The 24,258-nt window shown below is 43.8% G+C and overlaps 1 long non-coding RNA gene across 1 annotated transcript; it reads right to left on the reverse strand.

Moving 5' to 3' along the window:
• Window positions 1-911: 911 nt before the first annotated feature.
• On the reverse strand, window positions 912-24,258 carry LOC140899222 (uncharacterized). The gene is made up of 3 exons (XR_012155246.1): window positions 24,163-24,258; window positions 16,610-16,690; window positions 912-1,437 (listed from the first exon to the last, which is right to left on the reverse strand). It is a non-coding gene; the product is annotated as an uncharacterized lncRNA (long non-coding RNA).

Consider the following 24,258-nt stretch of genomic DNA (forward strand, 5'->3'; position numbering starts at 1 on the left):
CCTTGACAGTTGATGCAAGTTAGATCATGGAACTCCTGTTGTTGGTTCTCAGCTTTCCCTCCTGGCCTGCCCTGGGTGCTGTCTGGGGTAAATAAGCTGTCCTTTATGGGTGTTCACCTAAGCAAAGCCTTCTGAGTGTCTGCCCTGTTCACCTAGGCTCCCCCAGACCAGTAGCAGTGTATGCAATGAAGCCAGAGCTACTCTCTCTTCCCCTTTGATGCAGCAGGTGGCCAGAGAGGGCAGCTGCAGTAGGAGTGGGACATCGGCTGCTCACAATAAATCTTTGGGGTTGCATGAGCCGCAGTGGGAGGTGCTTTTCATAGATTATAAAGCTAGAAGGGCCCATTGTGCTCATGTGTAGAACACAAGTCATAGGATTTCCCTGAATTAATTCCTGTTTGAACTACGGCAGATCTTTTAGAGGATCCATACACCTTTCTGTAGTGACTACAGCTGATGAAAATACTTCAGTTACCAAAAAAAAAAGTCACAGGATGTAGCTGGAAGCATACCTTCAATGGCCACAGGTTGGACACCCCTTTTCCAGTGCTTCCTTTTGCTTCATTTCCCTCAAGCTAAAACAAAGTGATTCCTGCCATGCAGGCAGAAGATCTTAGCTATTTACTAATACATTATTTCAGAAAGGCTTGACTGGAGAGGGTTAATAGATTTTAAAAGTCAGAAGGGGCCATTATGACTATCTTAGTCTGGCCTCTTTCAAAACACTGTCCCGAGAATTTCACGCAGTGCTTCCCGTATCCAGCCCAATAAGGTAGTTGAAAAACAGCTTATATTTTAGAAAGACACCCAATGTAGATTTAGAGACTCCAAGTGACAGAAAATCTATAGAAAGCCTTTGTATTCTGGGCCAATTATCAATTAACTGTTATCATTGTGCATTTTATTCCCAATTTAATTATTGCTGATTTCAACTTCCAGCCACTGGATTGTGTTACAATGATAAAGCCCTTTGAATATGTTTCACTAAATGTTGTGTTTCATAATAATAATGATCCTTTTATATTTTACAAAACAAAAGCAATAGGCCAGATTCTGAACTCAGTGACACCACGGTAAATCTGGAATAAACTCATTGCCCGCAGTGATTTCAATTTTACATTGGTACGGCTGAGACCAGCTTCTGCCCCAAATACACAGATGTAAGCCATGCAGCTCTATAGGAGAGCAATAGTTCAGATTTTTATGCTCTTCACAGGTCTTCTGCTTTATTGTGTTGACATTCTGAGCAGCTCAGTATAGAGGGATTCAGCTGTAAAGTGCAGCACTTTGAGGAACAAATGAAAGAGATTTGGAAGTGTTTTATATGTCTGAACCCAGCTCTGCACATTGCTTGTCTGATATGTGATTGGCTAATGATTCTATGATGTCAAGAAGGAGCGACTGACTGAGGGATCGCAGGTTTGGCAACTTGGAGACCTTCAGGGAAAACAAAAACAAACAGAAAAACACACAAAAAAGAAAAAAATTAAAACCATATTTTAAATATCACTGTTTAATCCCAACAGACCCATAGTAGACATATACAGGTTAGTGAAATCCAGTGATATTCCATTGTGTGGATATTGTCATGTTACTAGTAAAATGACAAGCACACAGAACCAAGATGCAAAGTTCCATGAAAATCACTACAACTGTGGTTTCTATGTAAAATAATAATTCTCCTTCCTTGTCTTCTGGTTTTAGACTGCCTTTGCTGTGGGGTGGAGTTGAAGGTATGTCAGGAAATCTGACACGAGAATGACAATAATTATTCATAATAATGATTCCATAATTAATATACAAGATGCAAACTAGTGTAGGCTAAAACATATCTTAGGCCCTTAACTAGCTTTGAAATTCATGCCGTTTGTATTTCTGCTGACATTAAGATCCACTGGAACTGGTAGCTCAGGATTTGTGCAAATAATCTATCTACTCTAAAGGAGTACTTGTGGCACCTTAGAGACTAACAAATTTATTTGAGCATAATAAATATTCCTGAGCTACAATTCACTTCATTGGATGCATGCAGTGAGATGAATTGAGCTGTAGCTCATGAAAGCTTATGCTCAAATAAATTTGTTAGTCTATAAGGTGCCACAAGTACTCCTTTTCTTTTTGCGGAAATGGACTAACACGGCTGCTACTCTGAAATCTATCTACTTTGTTATGGTGTGCCCTGAGAAGCAGCTCAAAGTACTGCTCTATTTAGTGCACATAATATTTTTGCCTGGATCTTTCAAGCAGTTAAAGAATGCCATGAGAACTAATAATCAACACGTGCACTGAAGGTCTTAGCTAATCAACTGCTCTATAATAATGTTTATTTTCTGACACCATCAGACTGAACGGAGAATTCACACAAACCCAAGTTTTCTCTGAAGAGCCATTTTCTGACCTTGAGAAACATCCGTATTTTACCTCATATTTTAGCCCAATCAATGGAGAATATTTGGATATCTTTTTTAAATTACTTAATAATATTTCCTCCTATCTTTGTTGGTCCAGTGTCTGTAGTGAAGAAACAAAGGCATTTTGTGCCTCTAGTATAAGAGTGAAATGAAGCAGATGAATCAGGCCACTTCTGGAAAGAAATCAGTACACAGAGTTATCTGTCTAAAATAAGGGGGAATAGACAATGTGCAGGGGATGGAGGGGTAGATTCCATTAACATTAGTGGGAATTAGGCACCTGCACTGAAGAGCATATTGCATTGAGATAGGATTAAGACCAAGGGCAAAGACACAGAATTATTGCAGAGTATAAACAAAAAAGATTTTTATTAGGCATTTGTATAAACCTAACACACACTGGGAGACTAATGTATAACCTTGCCCAAAGTATTACAACAATATAGTCAGCTCTCCGGTTAATATTCTCCTCTGATATTCTGAATAGGGAACAGCAACCTTTAACGAGTCAACAGAGCTGAAGGAGACTGTAATGGCCGCACGTTCATATAGTGCTGGGCAAAAAGTTACATACCAAAATCTCCAAAACACAACATAAACATTACAGCATTTGGATTTCTTGAAAGCTGCAGGTATTCTCCTACCCTAACACTCAGTCTTTCAATGATAATTTGATGAGCCTGTCCCTAGAATCACAGTTTTTAAATTACAAAACCAGAGTTAAAAGAAAAAAATTAGCAACAACAGAAATTTAACAAAATGTCAGAGCCTCAAACATTTTCTGAAATGTTGCATTTTGTTCATTTTTCTGGCCACAGTGCAACATTGCACTCAACATTAGTTTCAAGTTGTTACTGATCAGGTCTACCACAAGGAAGTCAAAACTAGAGCCCTGCAAATCTGTGGATATCTGCTTTATATCCACTTTATATTCGCGGACTATGTTCGCAGATTGTGCATCAGATGCAGATGCAAATTTTGTATCTGCGCAGGGCTCTAGTCAAGACCATGACACTGTATTAAAATAAGACAATTTGCACAGCAGTAAATGCAGCCGGACACTCTATGACTGCCAGAGCCCATCTGTATAATCCCATTTCCAAATGGAAATGCAGAATATGGAATGCTGAATCCATTAGGTTAATTCTAGCATAGATTACATCTTTCCAGATTCTTCAGTATTTCTGTATTCTTTTCAGAGATTGTACATTTTAAATATTACTTGTATGCAGTGGTCAATTGTGTCATTTTTGTCTTTTGTTTTTACCTGATGTAGTTCAGTTTTTTGAATGGAAAGAATGCAAAGATGATAGAAACAAACAACCTCCCCCTTATTTTGGGCCTGACAGTACCTAGGTAGGTGAGCAAGCGAGGTGCGCTTAGTGGACAGAAGGGACAGCCCAAGTGTTATGGTGCCAGACTCACGTTCAGCTCCCTGTTTGGCTACAGATCAATATGTGACTGTGGGTAAGTCCCTCAGGGCCAGATTTCCAAAGACATTTACGTACCTAAAGATGCATGTAGACATCTAGAGCTAGAGCGCCACAAAGGGACTTTGGTGCCTCACTGCCATTCTAGGGGCTTAAATAAAATATGCGAGTGCCGTTGAGTTTCTTAACCCTCTACTCAGCTGCTGGCCAAAGTCCATAGCTACCTACGTTTTTGCTAATAAAATTCCCTAGCTGCCTAAGTTTCTGCCAATGGCATTTTCAAAAGCACCTAAATCGATTTGGTGCCATTCACTTCAATGGGAGCTAGACGTGTAACACGCTCAGGCACATCTGAAAATCCCATTCAGTGTCTATCTGCACCTTGGGCACCTAAATACCTTTATATATCTGGTCCTTAGTCTCTTGGGGACAGATTGACAAAGGGACTTTTAGGCACACTGCCTCCCAGTAGAATTCTTAGTCTTGAGTCAGGCGCCCAGGCTCACTATACAATGCCTGGGGAGAGATACAGCTGAGCAAGGAGCCTTGCTAAGCTAGTCAGCAGAAAAAGCCGAGGCAGTTAAATGCCTAGCTCTGGGCTCGAGGGGGGGTGCCTAGCTGCATTTGGGATTCTCAGCTGTGAACCCTCTCTTGCAGCCAGGTGTCTTAGCTAGGCAAACCCCTTCTCAGGAAAAAGGAGCAAGAGAAACTAACCATAGCTGCCCACTGGCTGTGGCACTCAGCCCTGATGCAGGAGACCAGTTTTCAAACTGCCCTTATGCTTGATTCAGAGCAGGTTTGTGATCTTGATTTTCCCACATGCCAGGTGAGGTTATTCTGGGATAATTGTGCTACAGCCTCTCCCATTGGAATAAATATAAATAATGAAATATAAATTGGAACAGGGACTTGTCCCAGGTCAGTGCCTTAGCCACTGAGCTACAGTCAAGCTCTTCCCTGCTCTTTCTGCTCCAACGAATAGTTAATTATTTAATACAAAGTGGAACAGCTTTAACAGGAGACACTAAGCAAGCTCCATCCAAGAGCAGGCAATACCTGAATGATTACGACACGCTCCTTGCACGTGTGGGGCCTGGATTCAAGTCCCTGATCAAAATCAGGCAGCGCAACGATTTGAAAACAAGTCTTCTCTATCCCAACTGAGTGCTCCTGTCATAAATATAAAGGGAAGGGTAATCACCTTTCTGTATACAGTGCTATAAAATCCCTCCTGGCCAGAGGCAAAGTCCTTTTACCTGTAAAGGATTAAGAACCTCAGGTAACCTGGCTGGCACCTGACCCAAAATGACCAATGAGGGGACAAGATACTTTCAAATTTGGGGGGAGGAAAGGCTTTTGTCTGTCTGTGTGATACCTTTGCTGGGAACAGATCAAGGATGCAAGCCCTCCAACTCCTGTAAAAGTTAGTAAGTAATCTAGCTAGAAAATGCGCTAGGTTTTCTCTGTTTTGGCTTGTGAAATTCGCTGTGCTGGAGAAAATGTGTATTCCTGTTTTTGTGTCTTTTTGTAGCTTAAGGTTTTGCCTAGAGGGATTCTTTATGTTTTGAATCTGATTACCTTGTAAAGTATTTACCATCCTGATTTTACAGAGGTGATTCTTTTACCTTTTCTTTAAATAAAATTCTTCTTCTAAGAACCTGATTGATTTTTCATTGTTTTTAAGATCCAAGGGTTTGGGTCTGTGTTCACCTGTACCAGTTGGTGAGGATATTATCATCAAGCCTTCCCCAGGGAAGGGGGTGTAGGGCTTGGGGGAATAGGACTCCAAGTGGTCCTTTCCCTGCTCTTTGTCTAAATCACTTGGTGGTGGCAGCATACTGTTCAAGGACAAGGCGGAAATTGTGCCTTGGGAAAGTTTTTAACTTAAGTTGGTAGAAATAAGCTTAGGGGGTCTTTCATGTGGGTCCCCACATCTGTACCCTAGAGTTCAGAGTTGGGAAGGAACCCTGACAACTCCCAATTCTGGGCATTGGGTACATGCCCCCAGAGTTACAAATGTCCTTTGTGCAGCTTAGACATGCTCAGAGCCTGCCTACCAGATTGGAGAACGCCTCATTTGTGAATCCATCAGGGTTTAAGTGTGAGAGAGGGCTCTGAGCAGCTTGGTGATTTCAGTGGTTTTGTGCATGCCTTCTGGCAGAAACTTAAGTGCCTTCAGTGTTAGGAAGTAGCTGAGTCGGGGTTGATGATCTCACTGGTACCTAAAAGTTGGACGTTGCCATCTGTAGTGGGAGTTACATGTTTAATTCCCTTTGTGGATCTAGCTCTCTGTGCCCTAGTTTCCCATCTATGAACTGGAGTTTACAGTGCTTCCTTACCTTGGGAATGTTGTGAGGATAAATACAGTAAAGACTGTTAGGAGCTCAGATACTAACATGACAGGAGCCATATAAATATGCCAGATTAGACATGTTGGCATTTTTTGGTCTGCGAGAGACAGTGGGAATTGCAGCCTATGATGTACATGGTTTGCAATGTCTCATGTGACTGAATAGTCCAATCTGAGATTTGCATAATCTTTGGCAGTTATTGCAAATGTCTGTATCTTGGTTGGGAACTGCTTGCTTCCTAAAGGCTCTTTTCTCTTCAAGCTGTAGGAGCCAGCTTCTGTCATGGACTTTGATACCCTGATGGAGACGATGGAGCCACGTGTTACCATCACTTGCCAAGACTTCTCACTGGCCAGGATCTTGCTTGCACGTGTCTTTATAGCGAAGCTTGGGACATCCTCTTGTTCTTGTTCCCTCCAACAGCTCCCCGTATAGCATGTCCTTGGGTATGCGTCCATTTTCCAACCTACTCAGATGGCCCAACCAGCACAATTGTCTTTGCTTGAGCAGGGCTGTTATACTTGGTAACTTTGCCCTTTGAAGAACCTCTGCATTGGAGACTTTATCTTGCTATTTGGTGTTGAGTATGCGGCGTAAACAGTGGAGGTGGAAACTGTTTAACCTTTTCTCCTGATGAGCATAAGTTGTCCATGTTTCCCCACCATACATGAGCGTGCTGAGGATGCAGGCTTAGTACACTAGCATTTTGGTCTTGATGGTAAGCTTTGAGTTGTTTCATGCTCTTTTAGTTAGTCTGCTAAAGGTGGTGGCTGCCTTTCCAATGTGAACATTTAGTTCTTCATCCAGTGAGAGGTTGGTGGTCACTGTAGAACCTAAATAGCTGAACTTTTGGACTACTTCTAGCTGATTTGCATTTAAGGTAATTGAAGGATCCTGTGGAACCCCCTGTCCTAATACAACTGTTTTCTTGATGCTGATAGTGAGAGCAAATGCCTGAGAGGCACTTGAAAGGAGGTCCATGAATCCTCGTAGTAGATCTTCACTGTGGGCAATGAGGGCATCATCATCAGTGAATAAAAATTCCTTGATTAGCACCTTTTTGACTTTGGCCTTCGACAAGTCGGGACAGGTGGAAGAGTTTGGCATCTGATCTTGTGTGGAGATACACTCCATCTTTCATGTCCTTAAACACGCCATTCAAGAGTACCGAGAAGAAGATTCCAAAGAGTGTAGGGGCAAGAACGCATCCTTGCTTCACTCTGCTTTTCATCTCAAAACTGTCCAAAGTGGACCCTTCAAACTGGACAGCTGCTCTCATGTTGTTGTGGAATGAACATATAAGACTTAACAGGTGTGCATCCTATCTTTTCTAGGATTGCAAATAGACCTACTCTGCTGCCTGTGTTGAATGCTTTGGTTAGGTCCACAAAGGTGATGTACAATGGTCGGTTTTGCTCTCTGCAGAGAAAATATCATGTCTACAGTTGATCTTCCATCCCTGAATCCACACTGTGATTCAGGGTAGACACAATTCGCCAGCTGTTGTAGGCACACTAAGATGACTTTTGTGAAAGCTTTTCCTGCTACACTTAGTAGCGAGATACCTCTGTTGCACCACACTTTTCACCTTTATTTTTATACAAAGTGATGATTTTTGTGTCGCGCATCTCTTGTGGTACCTCACCCTTTTTTCAGCATTTAAGTAGCAGCTGATGAAGATAGGGTAATAGGCTGTCTTTCCCAGACTTGAGGATTTCCGCTGGGATGCCATCTTTTCCAGGAGCCTTGCCACTTGATAGCAAATCCATGGCCTTGCTTAGTTCTTCTACAGTGGGCTCCACATCTAGCTCTGGCATGACCTGTAGAGTTGGTATTTGGTCCAGTGATTCGCTGGTGATGTTTCTTTCTTGTGCATATAGCTCTGAATAGTGTACAAGCCAACGACACAAGTGCTTGCTTTTATCTGTAATGATTTCGCCGCTGTGCAATTTGAGAGGGGCAACCTTGTTGACAGTGGGACCTAGAACTTTCTTCAGGCCATCATACATGACTTTGAGGTTTCCTGTGTCTGAGGTTGTCTGTATCTCTTCACGGATCTTGATCCAGTAATGATTTGCACAGTGTCTGCTTGCTCACTGCACCTCAGTTTTTGCATATTGAAGTCTCACTTTGGCGCTCTCTGTTGGCTTCTTGTTCAGTTCCAGATAGGCTGTGTTCTTAATGTTGATGAGAGATAATAGTTCCACTTCATTTTCTTCAAACCAGTCCTTTTTTGATGTTCTCTTCCCCCCGAATGTAGCTCAAGTTGTTTCATGGATTGTTGTTCTTAAATCTTGCCCAAATTGCTCTGCACTCTCTGTTAATGATTTTCCATGTATGCTAAGTTCAAAAGCATTCACAAACTCCTGGCATTTCCTCTGTTTTTTGGTGTTAATAGCATTGATTTTGGGCTTGCTCCTAGGTTTTGCTCTACGTAGTTTCTTGGCTGTAATCTTCACTTTGCCAATAATCAAGGAGTGGTCAATGTCACAATCAGCACTGTGGAACGTGTGAGTGTTCTCCACTAAGGGTAGGTCTTTCCTCCTGACGATAACAAGGTCTAATCGGTGCCAGTGGCCTGATCATGGATGTCGCCATGATGCTTTGTGGTGATCTTTTCCTGTAAAATATGAATTGGAAATACACATTTGGTTTTGGGCGCAGAATTCAAGAACTTGTTGGCCATTCTCATTCATCTTGCCAATGCCAAAATGTCCCAGGCAATCTGGCCATGAGTAGTTGTCTGCACCGACTCTTGCATTAAAGTCACCAAGGAGGAAAAGTTGCTCAGTTGATGGTATTCTTTTGATGACTTGATGCAAAGAGTTGTAAAATGTATCCTTCTCCTCGGGGATAGATTTGAGTGCTGGTGCATAGGCACTAAAGATGTTCACAGAGCCGATGGTCGTCTGAAGTTTAAGTGAGATGATACGCTCTGATTTCCCAATGGGTGTCTCTAGAGCTTTACCCACTTGTTTTTCACAGCGAAACTGACACCATGAAGAGTATTTTCTTCACTGCTTTTACCTTGCCAAAAGAAGGTGTAACTGGCCTCTTGGACAGAACCAGCATCTGCAAGTCTTGTTTCCTGAAGTGCTGTAATGTCAACATTGAGTTTGTACAGCTCATGGTCTAGCAAAGCTGACTTCCGTATACTGCTTGTGTATTGTAGGTCATCATCGCCTGTCAATCCTGGACACATGGTCCTGACATTCCAGCTCCCAAGGCAGAAAGTTCTTGGTTTCTTATTTTTGCCAGGTGCCAGATTTCCATCTGCCTTTCAACTTTTTGTCTAGCACCACGCACCTCAGGACGTGGACAGACCATGGCGAGCCAGCACCTAACTTTCTGGGGGCTGCCTGGCTTTGTGGTGGGTGGTGGCTGACCAATGGAATGCAGTGATTCTTCCCATCGTCGAAGGTGACTCTTGGAACCCTCTATGCCAATCAAGTAAGAGCTTTTTACCCATAACTGTCACCTTCTGTGTTGTGTCCAGGTTGCCAGCAAGGATGGAGTGTCCTCTCCGTGTGATGTGGCTGCAATAGCTTGGGTAGTTGATATGGAGACACTGCTTTGCCCATGTGTCAGCATCCCCCTTCACTGGTTTGAACCAAAGGAAGGACGGGAGTGGATACACTTGGACTCAACTATGCTGCAGGAGTTGCCAGTGCAGAAGAGATCTTCCATCTGCCTGGCTTTCAGGGCTCCACTCCCAATGTGCATTACTTTACATTTATCCACATTAAATTTCATTTGCCATTTTGTTGCCCAATCACTTAGTTTTGTGAGATCTTTTTGAAGTTCTTCACAGTTTGCTTTGGTCTTAACTATCTTGAGCAGTTTAGTACCATCTGCAAACTTTGCAATCTCACTCTTTACCCCCTTCTCCAGATCATTTATGAATAAGTTGAATAGGATTGGTCCTAGGATTGACCCTTGGGGAACACCACTAGTTACCCCTCTCCATTCTGAAAATTTACTATTTATTCCTACCCTTTGTTCCCTGTCTTTTAACCAGTTCTCAATCCATGGAAGGATCTTCCCTCTTATCCCATGACAACTTAATTTACGGAAGGGCCGTTGGTGAGGGACCTTGTCAAAGGGTTTCTGGAAATCTAAGTATACTATGTCCACTGGATCCCCCTTGTCCACATGTTTGTTGACCCCTTCAAAGAACACTAATAGATTAATAAGATCTCCCTTTACAGAAACCACGTTGACTTTTGCACAACAATTTATATTCTTCTATGTGCCTGACTATTTTATTCTTTACTATTGTTTCAACTAATTTGCCCGGTACTAACGTTAGACTTACTGGTCTGTAATTGCGGGGATCACCTCTAGAGCCCTTTTTTAAATATTGGCGTTACATTAGCTTTCTTCCAGTCACTGGGTACAGAAGCTGATTTAAAGGACAGGTTACAAACCATAGTTAATACTTCCGCAATTTCACTTTTGAGTTCTTTCATAACACTTGAGTGAATGCCATCTGGTCCCAGTGACTTGTTACTGTTAAGTTTATCAATTGATTCCAAAACCTCCTCTAATGACACTTTAATCTGTGAGAATTCCTCAGATTTGTCACCTACAAAGGACAGCTCAGGTTTGGGAATCTCTCTAACATCCTCAGCCGTGAAGACTGAAGCAAAGAATTCATTTAGTTTCGCTGCAATTACTTTATCGTCTTTAAGTGCTCCTTTTTTAACTCGATCGTCCAGGGGCCCCACTGGTTGTTAGCAGGCTTCCTGCTTCTGATGTACTTAAAAAACATTTTATTACCACCTTTTGAGTTTTTGGCTAACTGTTTTTCAAAAACTCCTTTTTGGCTTTTCTTATTACATTTTTACACTTAATTTGGTAGTGTTTATGCTCCTTTCTATTTACCTCACTAGGATTTGACTTCCCCTTTTTAAAAAATGCCTTTTTATCTCTCGCTGATTCTTTTACATGGTTGTTAAGCCATGGTGGCTCTTTTTTAGTTCTTTTACTGTGTTTTTTAATTTGGGGTATACATTTAAGTTGAGCCCCTATGATGGTGTCTTTGAAAAGTGTCCATGCAGCTTGCAGGGATTTCACTCTAGTCACTGTACCTTTTAATTTCTGTTTAACTAACCTCCTCATTTTTGCATAGTTCCCCTTTCTGAAATTAAATGCCACAGCGTTGGGCAGCTGAGGTGTTCTTCCCACCACAGGGATGTTAAATGTTGTTATATTATGGTCACTATTTCCAAGTGGGCCTGTTATAGCTACCTCTTGGACCAGATCCTGCACTCTACTCACGACTAAATCAAGAACTGCCTCTCCCCTTGTGGGTTCCTGTACCAGCTGCTCCAAGAAGCAGTCATTTAAAGTATCGAGAAATGTTGTCTCTGCATATCAAGTGGAGTGCCCCAAGGGTCGGTCCTGGGGCCGGTTTTGTTCAATATCTTCATAAATGATCTGGAGGATGGTGTGGATTGCACCCTCAGCAAATTTGCGGATGATACTAAACTGGGAGGAGTGGTAGATACGCTGGAGGGGAGGGATAGGATACAGAAGGACCTAGACAAATTGGAGGATTGGGCCAAAAGAAATCTGATGAGGTTCAATAAGGATAAGTGCAGGGTCCTGCACTTAGGATGGAAGAATCCAATGCACCGCTACAGACTAGGGACCGAATGGCTAGGCAGCAGTTCTGCGGAAAAGGACCTAGGGGTGACAGTGGATGAGAAGCTGGATATGAGTCAGCAGTGTGCCCTTGTTGCCAAGAAGGCCAATGGCATTTTGGGATGTATAAGTAGGGGCATAGCGAGCAGATCGAGGGACGTGATCGTTCCCCTCTATTCGACATTGGTGAGGCCTCATCTGGAGTACTGTGTCCAGTTTTGGGCCCCACACTACAAGAAGGATGTGGATAAATTGGAGAGAGTCCAGCGAAGGGCAACAAAAATGATTAGGGGACTGGAACACATGACTTATGAGGAGAGGCTGAGGGAGCTGGGATTGTTTAGCCTGCAGGAGAGAAGAATGAGGGGGGATTTGATAGCTGCTTTCAACTACCTGAAAGGGGGTTCCAAAGAGGATGGCTCTAGACTGTTCTCAATGGTAGCAGATGACAGAACGAGGAGTAATGGTCTCAAGTTGCAGTGGGGGAGGTTTAGATTGGATATTAGGAAAAACTTTTTCACTAAGAGGGTGGTGAAACACTGGAATGCGTTACCTAGGGCGGTGGTAGAATCTCCTTCCTTAGAGGTTTTTAAGGTCAGGCTTGACAAAGCCCTGGCTGGGATGATTTAACTGGGAATTGGTCCTGCTTCGAGCAGGGGGTTGGACTAGATGACCTTCAGGGGTCCCTTCCAACCCTGATATTCTATGATTCTATGATTTCGTCCTGAGGTGACATGTACCCAGTCAATATGGGGATAATTGAAATCCCTCACTATTATTGAGTTCTTTATTTTGATAGCCTCTCTAATCTCCCTTAGCATTTCATCATCATTGTCACTGTCCTGATCAGGTGGTTGATAATAGAGCCTTACTGTTATATTCTTCTTAAAGCATGGAATTACTATCCACAGAGATTCTATGGAACATGTGGATTCATTTAAGATTTTTATTTCATTTGATTCTACATCTGGGATGTGCGAAACCTAGGGTCAGTTCCCCCTTCAGGCAGAAGGGGAGAAAGGATTTGAACAAGGATCTCCCAACTCTCAGGTGCAGGCTCTAAATACTGGGCTAAGGGACATTTTTATGTGTGCCTTCCTCAGTCTCTCCTAATAAAGCTATTCCACTCTGGATAAACAATTAAAGAACCACTAGAGCATGGGTCACCTCCCCAGTGAGTGCCCTCCCACTAGGCTACACTCCCTGGCCAATGACTCTTACATTAAGGTAACTCACAAGCCTTTCACAACTCTTGTATTGCTGCACACTCCCCTCCAGGCAGTGCATCACCCATTAGCAGATGCAGCATACTCCTCCCATTGTGTCCAGCCATCTCTGCTGCCCTTGCTCTTTACCCAGTGCCCAGACTCAAGATCTAGGTAGGTAATGCATGACTTGCATGGGTTGGGGCATTATGCTCCCTTACTCCGCCCGTAGCGCCAACTCTCAGGATGTTATTATGAAGTCTGTAAAGGGAATCGAGGGATGAGGTAACAAGCAGCAAGAATGTGTACTGAAGAATAGCATGCTTGTTAGCTCCATGAGTTCTTTTTCAGGAAATGTGACCCTGGACTTCAGAAAAGCAGACTTTGACTCCCTCAGGGAACTCATGGTCTCAAGTTGCAGTGGGGGAGAGTTAGGTTGGATATCAGGAAAAACTTTTTCACTAGGAGGGTGGTGAAACACTGGAATGCGTTACCTAGGGAGGTGGTGGAATCTCCTTCCTTCGAAGTTTTTAAGGTCAGGCTTGACAAAGCCCTGGCTGGGATATTTTAGTTGGTGTTGGTCCTGCTTTGAGCAGGGGGTTGGATTAGATGACCTCCTGAGGTCCCTTCCAACCCTGATACTCTATGATTCTATGACAGGTTTCAGAGTAGCAGCCGTGTTAGTCTGTATTCACAAAAAGAAAAGGAGTACTTGTAGCACCTTAGAGACTAACAAATTCATTTGAGCATAAGCTTTCATGAGCTACAGCTCACTTCATCGGAAAGTTTATGCTCAAATAAATTTCTTAGTCTCTAAGGTGCCACAAGTCCTCCTTTTCTTTTTAGGATTCTATGACTACTCCTCTGCAGGGAGGACTAGGGTTTTCAGGCTTGTTGGAAGTAGTCTGTTTTAACGGAAGGACTTTGAAGGAGGAGAAGGTGGAGGTCCTGCAGAGCAGGTCAGGGAGGGGCCTCTGTGTGTAGGAAGCCACCTGGGGAAAGCCAGGAAGGCGGGAATGGAGAAAGGATACTAAGGACTTAGTGAATCAGACAGTTTGAGCACAGTAAGGAGGAGGAGCAGAAAGATCTGTGGGCACATGTGGGAATCACGCTGTGCAAGGCCTGAACGAGAAGACAAGGAGCTTGGCTTTGCTGTAGAAATGGAGAGGAAAGCCAGCCAAAGGATGAGGAGGGGCTTGATGCTATCAGAATAGCAGGCAAGGAAGGCATTTTGGATGGACGTGGGTGTCAGGCAGGCCAGACAGGATGCTGTTGCAGAAGTTAAGGTGACAGATGACAATAGAAGAATGGAACCCTGTGGACTTCAAAGTGGGAACAGAGAAGGATGAGCACGTTTTAGAGATGCTGTGAGGCAATCTAGCAGGATTTAGTGATAGCATCAATTTGGGGTGGGGTGGAGGGACAGAGAAGAGGAATCCAAAGTAATACGAGGGATGAGATACTGCAGCAGAAAGAGAAAAGAGAAAGCAACCTTGACAGCAAAGGGAGGGAGAAGGGAAAGCTTCAGGAGAAAGGGAAGGAGCTCAGTTTTACTCATGCTGATTTTTCTGACAGCTGGAAATTCAGGAAGGGATGGCAGAGAGGCAATCAGAAATAATGGACTGGGCAGAGCTCGGGAGTGGAGAAATGAATTTGTGAATCTTCACCAGAGAGGCAACAGCTAAAGTTGTGTAACCAGATGAAGTTGTACAGAGACAGGGAGCAAGAAGAGAAGAGGAGGGAGACAAGAATGTAGCTCTGACAGACACTGAAAGGGAGACAGAGTCCACAAAGTAGCCACTGAAGAGTGGCTGGGGGTGTAAGATGAGAACCAGAAGAGCACCAAGTCCAAGGCATTGTCTACATGGGTAAATTGCATTGGTTTAAGTTAAATTAGTGCAAACCCTTATGTGGACACTCTTGTTCCAGTTTAAAAGTGTCTCATTTTGGTTGAACTAAGCCTTTTCCTATTCAGTTTATTAGCATAAAAAGCCACTCTTATACTGAATAGTGTCGATATCGGGTTAACTGAATCTATTGAAATTCACACCATCCGTTAAACTGGGGCAATGTTATCATGTAAACAAGCCCTATAAAGCCAAGAAAGGAGAATCATTAGGAGGAGGGACTGGATCAACTGAGTTAATGGTGGTGTAAGACTGAGAAGGAGGAGAAAGGCAGCGTGGTCTTGGGATTTGGCCAGGAAGAGGTCACCGTTGACGTTGTTGAGGACATCCAGTGGAGGTACAGATGCCAGATTGTAGGGGATTAAGAATGAAGATGGAGATGATGAGACAAAAGAAGTAAACCACGTGCTTCAGCGGCAAAAGGAAGGAGTGAGATGGGACAGCAGTTGGAGAAGACGTGCAGGAGGGAATCAAGAGTGTTTTTTTTAACAATAAAGGAGATGGTATGTTGGAGACAGAGTGGTTGAGGGGGAGGTGGAAGGATGAGGTCAGTGAGGAGGATCTACCTTTGAGAAAAGAGTAGGCCAAAGGTGCTGGGTGCAGGGTTAGAGAAAGAAAGCAGGAGACATATTGCTGAGTTGAAGACTGGGATGTACGGAGAGATGGAGCAGGATGGGAACAAATGAGGGGGAGGAGTAGAAGTGGAAGCTCATGCTGAATAGTATTTGGTCTCGCCTTAAAAAAAAAAAAAGAGACGATCTTCAGTGGAGAAGGGAAGTCAGTGCAAGACTAGAATCAAAGGTAGAGAAGAATTAGTGCGGTTTTCCATTCTAACTCCTGTTTTCATTTGCTCATAACTTTCTAAAACGTTCACCTTTCAGACCAACGTCTGCTCTGCCTCTTGGTAGTTGGGGTTCTTTGTTTGGACACACAATGTATTGAATAACAATATTCCCATCAATAAGGGACCACATATCATATGACACAAACTAACGGGAATTTGAATTTCAGTCTTTTGACATTTTCTCACTATTTTATACAATAATCCATATTTAAGTTTCACAAATATGGAGACTGTAGAAGATCCAGCCAGAACAACTGGGGATTGGTCCTGCTTTGAGCAGGGGGTTGGACTAGATGACCTCCTAAGGTCCCTTCCAAACCTGATATTCTATGATCTATGAACACGATGATATGTTTTATGAAATTATGTAATATTACCATTACCACTACCACATAGACAGTACTTTCTTCACCAAAAAACTGAGTATCACATTTATAATTGCCAGAGAAAGAAGCTTGTACATTCAATACATGTCAAACATATCTTGTCATACATATCAAAACCCAGCACTGGTGTAGCACAGAAGGGCTAATATTTCAGAAAGAAAAGGACAAGGAAATGGTGGGAGTTCTGAATATCTGCTCTGTTTTGGTAGGTTTTCATGTCTCCAAAAAGCTGTTCCTTTAGATAAAAAAAGACAAGAAAACCAGGTATTGTCCACAGTATGCCTGTCAGTAACAATGTCCAGTTGTAAGCATAGCAAGCTGTCCTGTGAAGCAAGAAGAATTAAATGAAGGCCCAGATTAAGCTGCTCTCAGCCATGGTAGTGACAGAGGACAACAGATTCCCAGAAACCCAGAGAAGATCCAACCAACCTTGGTGAATTGGTGAACAATGATATGTAGGCAGTGCTTCTTCATGTCCAGAGCCTGTGTCTTGTCAGCTGCCTCTAAAATCTAGAGCAGAACAAAGTTAAAACTCTCTTCTCTTTCTTCTTCTGATAAAAGTCTAATCACAGACAAGTGCTGATTTTATGCAGAGAAGGTCATTTCCCTAAACTTGAGGTTGCTACCAGCTTTCCATTCTGAACTGGATTTTGGCTGTTGTGTGTGGTTCTTGTCAGAAGGTAATTTTTATGGAAAACTGGAGACGACTTAGGCTATGCATGGAGCCAGATTGTCTCAGGTGCCAGAATGAGACTGGTGCAGGCAAAGGGAAAGCAATACCCTAGGCTGTGGGTGGGGAGCAGTCAACGTAGGAGGGAGCACTGCTAACTTTTTGCCAACTGAGGATTCTCTCTACCAGGGAAATTCTTAGTTGGCTAGATTTTGGCTCTTTTGCACCACCTGGGCAGCAAAAAATGAGCAGGACCAGGGCAGAGGATCTGGTCCATGATCTTTAGGAAAAAATAGTTTATTTATGGTAACTGTCGTTCATTGAAAGTTGCCTCTATGCATTCACATTTGTGGGTTTGACGCTCCCAATGATCTGTTGATGGAACTTCTACCAAACCAGTGTCCATTGGGTCTGCATGAGCACCCCTTACTGACACTGATGTTCAACTTCTAAGCCTACAGAAGGAAGTCCAGTACCCAACCACCTCGGCTTCTTCTTCTATACCAAAGTATGATGAGAACTCTGTATGGAATGGGGACAGGAAGTGTGAATGCAGAAAGATAACTCTCAAAGAACAACTGTTATAAGTTTCTTCTTCCAGGTCCTCTGTGCATTCTCATTTGCAGGAGATTAGCGAGCAGTACCCACAGAGATGCAAGGCAGGCTGAGGAGTTTGCAGCTGAAGAGAAGTTGTAGCACTACTTTCCCAGTCTCGGCCTCCAAACAGGAGGTCAAGATTAAGGAACAGTGCTTGCTAAGTTGTGATCTGAACTCTAAATGAGTGCTCTACAGAACGCCCTACTGGGCAACAGCTTGAACATGCCACACAAATGGCTGTAATGCATAATGGCAAGAGAACCTTAGTCCAAGAGTAATAGAAACAAATGGACAAGATGATCCACTTGGATAACCTGCGAGAAGAAACAACCTGTCCCTTGTACCTCTTCCCATATGCTAAATTAGCCTAGTGCTATTTCAGAAGGGCTTAGTTCTCTCTGGACAGAAACAGAGTGCCCTTCTCACATTCAATGTGTGAAAATATGCATCCTCTGGGAGTGGTGTGAGTTTTGAGGAAGAAAACCAGAAGAGATACAGACTGGTTAATATGAAAATCCATCACTGTTTTAGCAATTAAGTTTGGGTGTGGCTATAGAAATCCCTCAGCCTTATGTGTAAAACTAGGTCACCATTAAATCTGCAACTGACTGACCCTCCAAGCTGACATAATGGCATTGAGTAAGGCTTTTTTGTAAGAGATAGTCCAAAAAGCAGTTTGCCAGTGGTTCAGAGGTGTGGTTCCATGACCTTTGCTAGCACCCAGTGCAAGTCCCATGCAGAAAGAGGCTACCTCACAAGAGAAAGGTGTTCGCAAAGCCTTAGATGGAATGTGTGATTGCAGAGTGTGGAGGAAATGAACCACCCAACCACACTAGACCCTTGCAGATGGAGTTGGCATACAGAATCTGCATCCTGATGGACTTTTGGGGATGCATCAAACAGACTGGTCTCCTTTTGGTAGTGGTCTAGAATGGAGGGGAGCACTCTAGAACAATCCTTCAGCCATTGCCCAAGTGGAGCATATCTTCCACTTTGAACACAGTACATGTGTGTCACACGTTTTCTAGACTGAAGAATCTTTCTCACTCTTGCAGAACTAGACAGGTCAGAGTTGGTTAAGAATCTATCAGCCCGGCAGTCAGATGCAAAGATACTAGATCTGGATGCAGAATTCTCTTCCAGCCTGAGATAGAAGATCAGGAGATAGCAGAACGTGACATGGTAGCTCAAAGGAGGATGCAACAGCTTGGCATACCAGTGCTCTGAGACACTCTGGAGCAATGACAAGAGTTTTTACCCTCTCTCACGGTACGAGGTACTGCCAGGAAAGTACAAAGTTCTTGCTCCAGTCCAGGAGGAATGTGACCCTGAGAGACTCCTTCTTCCTGACCATTATTGAACAGAAAAGGTGACCCTTTCTGCCTTTATAGCAAAGCATTTTAGCACAGATGTTTACGTGCAGAAGAGATGGCAAGACAACGATGTTTCCAGAGACCACTCATGTTGGTCTAGTTGCCTTGGCCTGAATGCATGAAAGGAATTAGGTGCATAAGTCCCTATTTTAGGCATCTAAGTCCTACTTTCAGCACCACTGTGATGCACAACCCCCTGCCAAACCCTGCAAGCGCCTGAACTCACTTGGCACTCAGCTATTTGCACTAAAAGTTCCCTAGATGCCTATCTTACTGCCTGTGGGCAGGCACACTGCTGCGTTACCAGGGGTGTCCAGATGCCTAGCTCTTGCCTAAGTCCCATGAGCCTCAGAAAGAACCAGATAATTTGGCAAAGCTGATATTGCAAGGTTTGCAGAGTTTGACCAGTACTGTGAAATCTGTCTTCTGGCAGCAACATCTTGTCCACAGGTTAGTCTCAGACTGTGCCAATAAAAGTGAGGCTCTTACAAGGGCACAGTTCAACATGCCCCACTTGATTTTGAGCCCCAAAGTCTTGATTAAATGACAGGTCAGGACCAAAGAGCAGAAGAGCTCCTGCCATGATCTGGCTTTGAGAGGTCAGTTGTATAGATATGGCAAAACATATATTCCTCTTTTCCTTAGCTGGGTTGTCACCACAGCCAGGCGCTCAGTAAACACTCTTAGTGCTGTTGACAGGCTGACGGAGAACGCTGTATTGTAAAAACTTTTCTCCTATGCAAAACTTCATGCATTTCCTATGTGATTGCTTTATGTCTGTGAAAGTAGGTGTCCTTCAAATCAAGAATCATGCATCAGGGCTTGTCTATATGAGCAATGATTTGCAGCAAGCTGGGGTGAAAACGTAGTGTGCGGCATGCTAGTGTGGGGTAAGTTTCCGTAAGGCTCCTGCTGACACACCCTAAAAGTTCCCTAATGCACTTTAATCTACTCCTGTTTCAAAGTGGGGTAGATCAAAGTGTACCAGGGAACTTTCAGTGCACAGCAGCAGGGTCCACATGAATACTTAGTGAGTGGCACACTAGTGCAGGATAGATTTTCACCCCAGCTTGCTGAGAACTCAATGTTCATGTAGATAAGCCTTCAGTCTCTTTGGAATAGGGAGGGGGAATGACGAACCAGCAGGGGTTATCAAACTTTTTCTTTCTGAGGCCCCCACAACATGCTAAAAAAAACTCCACGGTCCACCTGTGCCACAATTGTTTTTCTGCAAATAAAAGCCAGGACCAGCATTAGGGGTAGCAAGCAGGGCAATTATCCAGGGTCCCCCACCATAAGGGGCCCCGCAAAGCTTAGTTGCTCAGGCTTTGGCATCTGCTCCAAGCGGTGGGGCTTGGGCCCCTGGATGGTAGGTCTTGGGGCCTCAGGCTTCAGCCCCATACAGTGGGGCTTCATCTTTCTGCCTAGGGCCCCAGCAAGTCGAATGCTGGGCCTGCTTGACTGAATCCCTGAAACCAGCTCTTGGCCCCCCAGTGGGCCCCGGACCCCTGGTTGAGAACCACTGCCATAGTGATCATCCTCATTTTGAAGGTTCTGATGTGTCTCTTCAGTCTTCAGGCCATCTATCTTCCAAAGGATCTGTGAAGAGGAACTGAGAAGGGGGGCTTGGAAGCAGGATGGTGAAGAACTGTATGGAGTAACCTTGATGCGTAGTCTTCAGTATCCAGCAGTCTGATGTGATTTCATACTTGGCTTTGTGAAGTCTCTAAAGGACGTGGAGGTGGTAAATGAAGAGAAGAGCGTGCAAGAAACTGGAATGCGGCTCCCAACTGTGGTGTCACCACACCAATGTCGTCAGATATCACCAGTGTGGTGCTCTGCTCTGTTCAATGTTGATAACAGTCAGCTGCATGTGTGCGTTCCCTCTTCGTGCTGCTTCAGCTCTGAGCAGGTAGCTGACACAGCAGACCCCGAGAGAATCCCCAATGACCACAGACTCTGATAAGGTACGAAGGCACCTGGCCAGGTTTATTGTCAAACGAAGCACAGTAATAGTTTCCCAGAGACTCTACAGGACATACTACAAATATGTACCCCCTGACAATGGACCTGCTTAGTCAGTGGTGGGACTCTCCATTGCCCCCTAGGCCAGACAAAGACAACCCTAAGACAACCTCTTTTTCACTAAGAGGGTGGTGAAACACTGGAATGCGTTACCTAGGGAGGTGGTAGAATCTCCTTCCTTAGAGGTTTTTAAGGTCAGGCTTGACAAAGCCCTGGCTGGGATGATTTAACTGGGAATTGGTCCTGCTTTGAGCAGGGGGTTGGACTAGATGACCTTCTGGGGTCCCTTCCAACCCTGATATTCTATGATTCTATGATTCTAACCCTTCAGGGTTCAGAGTAACAGCCGTGTTAGTCTGTATTCGCAAAAAGAAAAGGAGTACTTGTGGCACCTCAGAGACTAACCAATTTATTTGAGCATAAGCTTTCGTGAGCTACAGCTCACGATACAAATAAGTTACACATTACTCTGACATATAGAGGTGCAACCCCACTATGTGTTAGGGTGCTGCCTCTCACCTTGTACATGTTGGTTCAAACAAAACAACTCTATCCATCATATTACCCTCCTGCCCCTGTCTTTAGGATGGGTCAGTATATTCCTTGTTATCTATGTGGAATGTGTTAGTACCGGAATGTTCTGGTACTGTCCTGGCACATGTTTATATTACTAGTGCTTCGTACCTTTTAGGTACATGTATATTTGCAACATTAGCCTTCTTCTTGCCAGCTCCTGTGAGCAGAGCCTGCCTCTGGATCACAGCTTAACTTGCTTTATGTTAGCAAAGTCTTGACCATTACTTTAGTTCAGGCCTTAGGTCTCATACCGGTCTCTGGATTATGTTTCAGGGTCTCATCTTACCAAAAATCTCTAAGGTTTTGTTGATTTTTTCAGTAAAATGGCCTTAACTTTCAAATTCTGTATTCACACTTGTGATTCTGGGGCAAGGTCTGAGGAATGAGGGGGGATTTGATAGCTGCTTTCAACTACCTGAAAGGGGGTTCCAAAGAGGATGGCTCTAGACTGTTCTCAATGGTAGCAGATGACAGAACGAGGAGTAATGGTCTCAAGTTGCAGTGGGGGAGGTTTAGATTGGATATTAGGAAAAACTTTTTCACTATGAGGGTGGTGAAACACTGGAATGCGTTACCTAGGGAGGTGGTAGAATCTCCTTCCTTAGAGGTTTTTAAGGTCAGGCTTGACAAAGCCCTGGCTGGGATGGTTTAACTGGGAATTGGTCCTGCTTCGAGCAGGGTGTTGGACTAGATGACCTTCTGGGGTCCCTTCCAACCCTGATATTCTATGATTCTATGATTTAATTCCTGAATATCTCTGCGGCCGTGGCTCTGTTGCAAGGAGCAGAGGTGTCATAGGCCGCATGGGGGGAATGACAGGCCATACTTCTGCTTCAGTGGCAAGATCCTTTGCTGCCTTAGCCTGATCTTTAGGAATCAACTACAGAACAATTGCATCCCAGAGGGTGTACTGTTAGTATCTTGTCACTGCCTAGTAACTGGCAATACACTTGGATCCCAACAAATATGATTTCCTACTGAGCGAGGAAATTCTGTGCCCAGGGAGCAGATTTAGTACCCTTTATCTTTTCTAATGCAGCAGAGACCACACAGTTCAAGCACCACCAAGTAGTGTCCTTAAGGCTTTGTGAAGGAATGCCATAGCAACATCTGTGAACTCCTGATATCATGGAAGACAGAGTGCTCTGTGGAACTGAAGAGGTGTATGAAGGCTGATGGTGATGGTTCACTCAAAGGGGGCCTGAGTGAAGCAAAAGGGAGATCCTGGGCATCACTGAACAGGAATTCCAGAGATGAATCAGGAGTAAGTTCCAAAGCCAAACCGTGCACCAGTGAAGCAAAAATCTTTTATGTGGACTAGTTGACCAGTCTTGGGAAAAGTTGCTGGACTACCAGGAACATGAACTGGGGAAGTCTGCAGCTGTTACAGGGCCAGTGACAACTTAGGAGCTGAGACCTTCTCCAAAATCAACCCTGGGGAATTTCTTCTTTCCTTCTTCACTTCCCCAGAACCAGACCTATGCTTTCCTTTCCTTGTTTCTTCTGTGCAGATGGTGTATATTCCTAGGATGGTGCAGCAGGTGCCATAGAAGGATCTTCAACAGCTGAGGATGTTCTCTCAATAAACGGGTCTCGAAACTAATACCATTTGGGGAGTCAAACTTATCCGCATCACAAGTGCCAATGCAGATGAAAACGCCTGATAATGCTTCACAGGGGAGGTCAGTGCTGCCTGAGGCACAGACCTGGCACTGGAACCCTTGTTAGAGGCCCAAGTTGAGGCCGGTGAAGAGGCTGGAGCCAGGTTCCAAGGCTTCACTCATTTAATAGTAGTGCATTTTTGTGCCAAGGAGGGTCATTGTGGGCCCAGATTTTATTGCCTCGTCAGCCTGATAGCAGGGCCTGTGCTGTCTGAGTGTCACTGGTTTGAAAGACAGATAGGCCTTTAGACTCAATTGCTGATCATGGCATACTCTGGGGATGAATGTGATGGAGTGTGAGCTTCACCTGAGCACACCAGACATTAAACATACATGTCTGATTTCAGATAGACTGTCAGATATTCTTACAGCCTTTCTAGGGCTCTACTCCAGCCATCTTTGCATGGACCAACACCAGATCAATCTCCTACACTATTCTCTCTTCCTTATAATTAAAGTGAATAAAAGAAAATTCAGATGGCAAAGATGGTCTATTAAATAATTAGACAAAGTCACACACAGCGAGGATCCTACTGCTTTGCACAGGAGAGGAGAAGGAAATGAAGACACTGGGGTCTGCACTGCTTTATATAGATTCAGATATTGAGCACTGACATCACTAGGAGGGCTTATGCAGCCCCACTGGATACAGCTGTAGTAGAGGTTCCATGAACTTGAAGCCAGAGGATGTCAGACCTGCAAGTAGGGATGCACAGAAGCCTCTGAAGAAGAACACAAGTATTACTTACTCTGTAAAAATTTTAATACACTTTCCCCAGTCACATCTGTATAACAGCTTGGCCTAGAAACATCAAATGTTTTAACTCATCCCCATACTTCAAATTTTGCACATTCTTGTTTACAAATTCTGTTTCAATTCCATGGCATTCTAATGCTTTTCCACCCAAAAACTACAGTATCCCTATAATCTTAACTGCAGTTTAGCCAATTATTTTTGTCTAAGAATGTGAGTAAATCACAGACCCTTCTGGCTGGTGTTGCTGGACCCTTTGAATTTCTTGAATATTTACTGTATTTAAGACTACCAATGACTAATTAAAATGGATCAGGGACAATTACCTGGAGCACATTTTCCACTGTAACATTCATTTCCAGGTTCTGCTTGCAGTATGCTTGAAGTCTGTTGTTGTAGAAACCATAATAATAAGGGGCAGA

This window comes from Lepidochelys kempii, chromosome 16, assembly GCF_965140265.1.
Source record: "Lepidochelys kempii isolate rLepKem1 chromosome 16, rLepKem1.hap2, whole genome shotgun sequence".
Taxonomy (NCBI): domain Eukaryota; kingdom Metazoa; phylum Chordata; order Testudines; family Cheloniidae; genus Lepidochelys; species Lepidochelys kempii.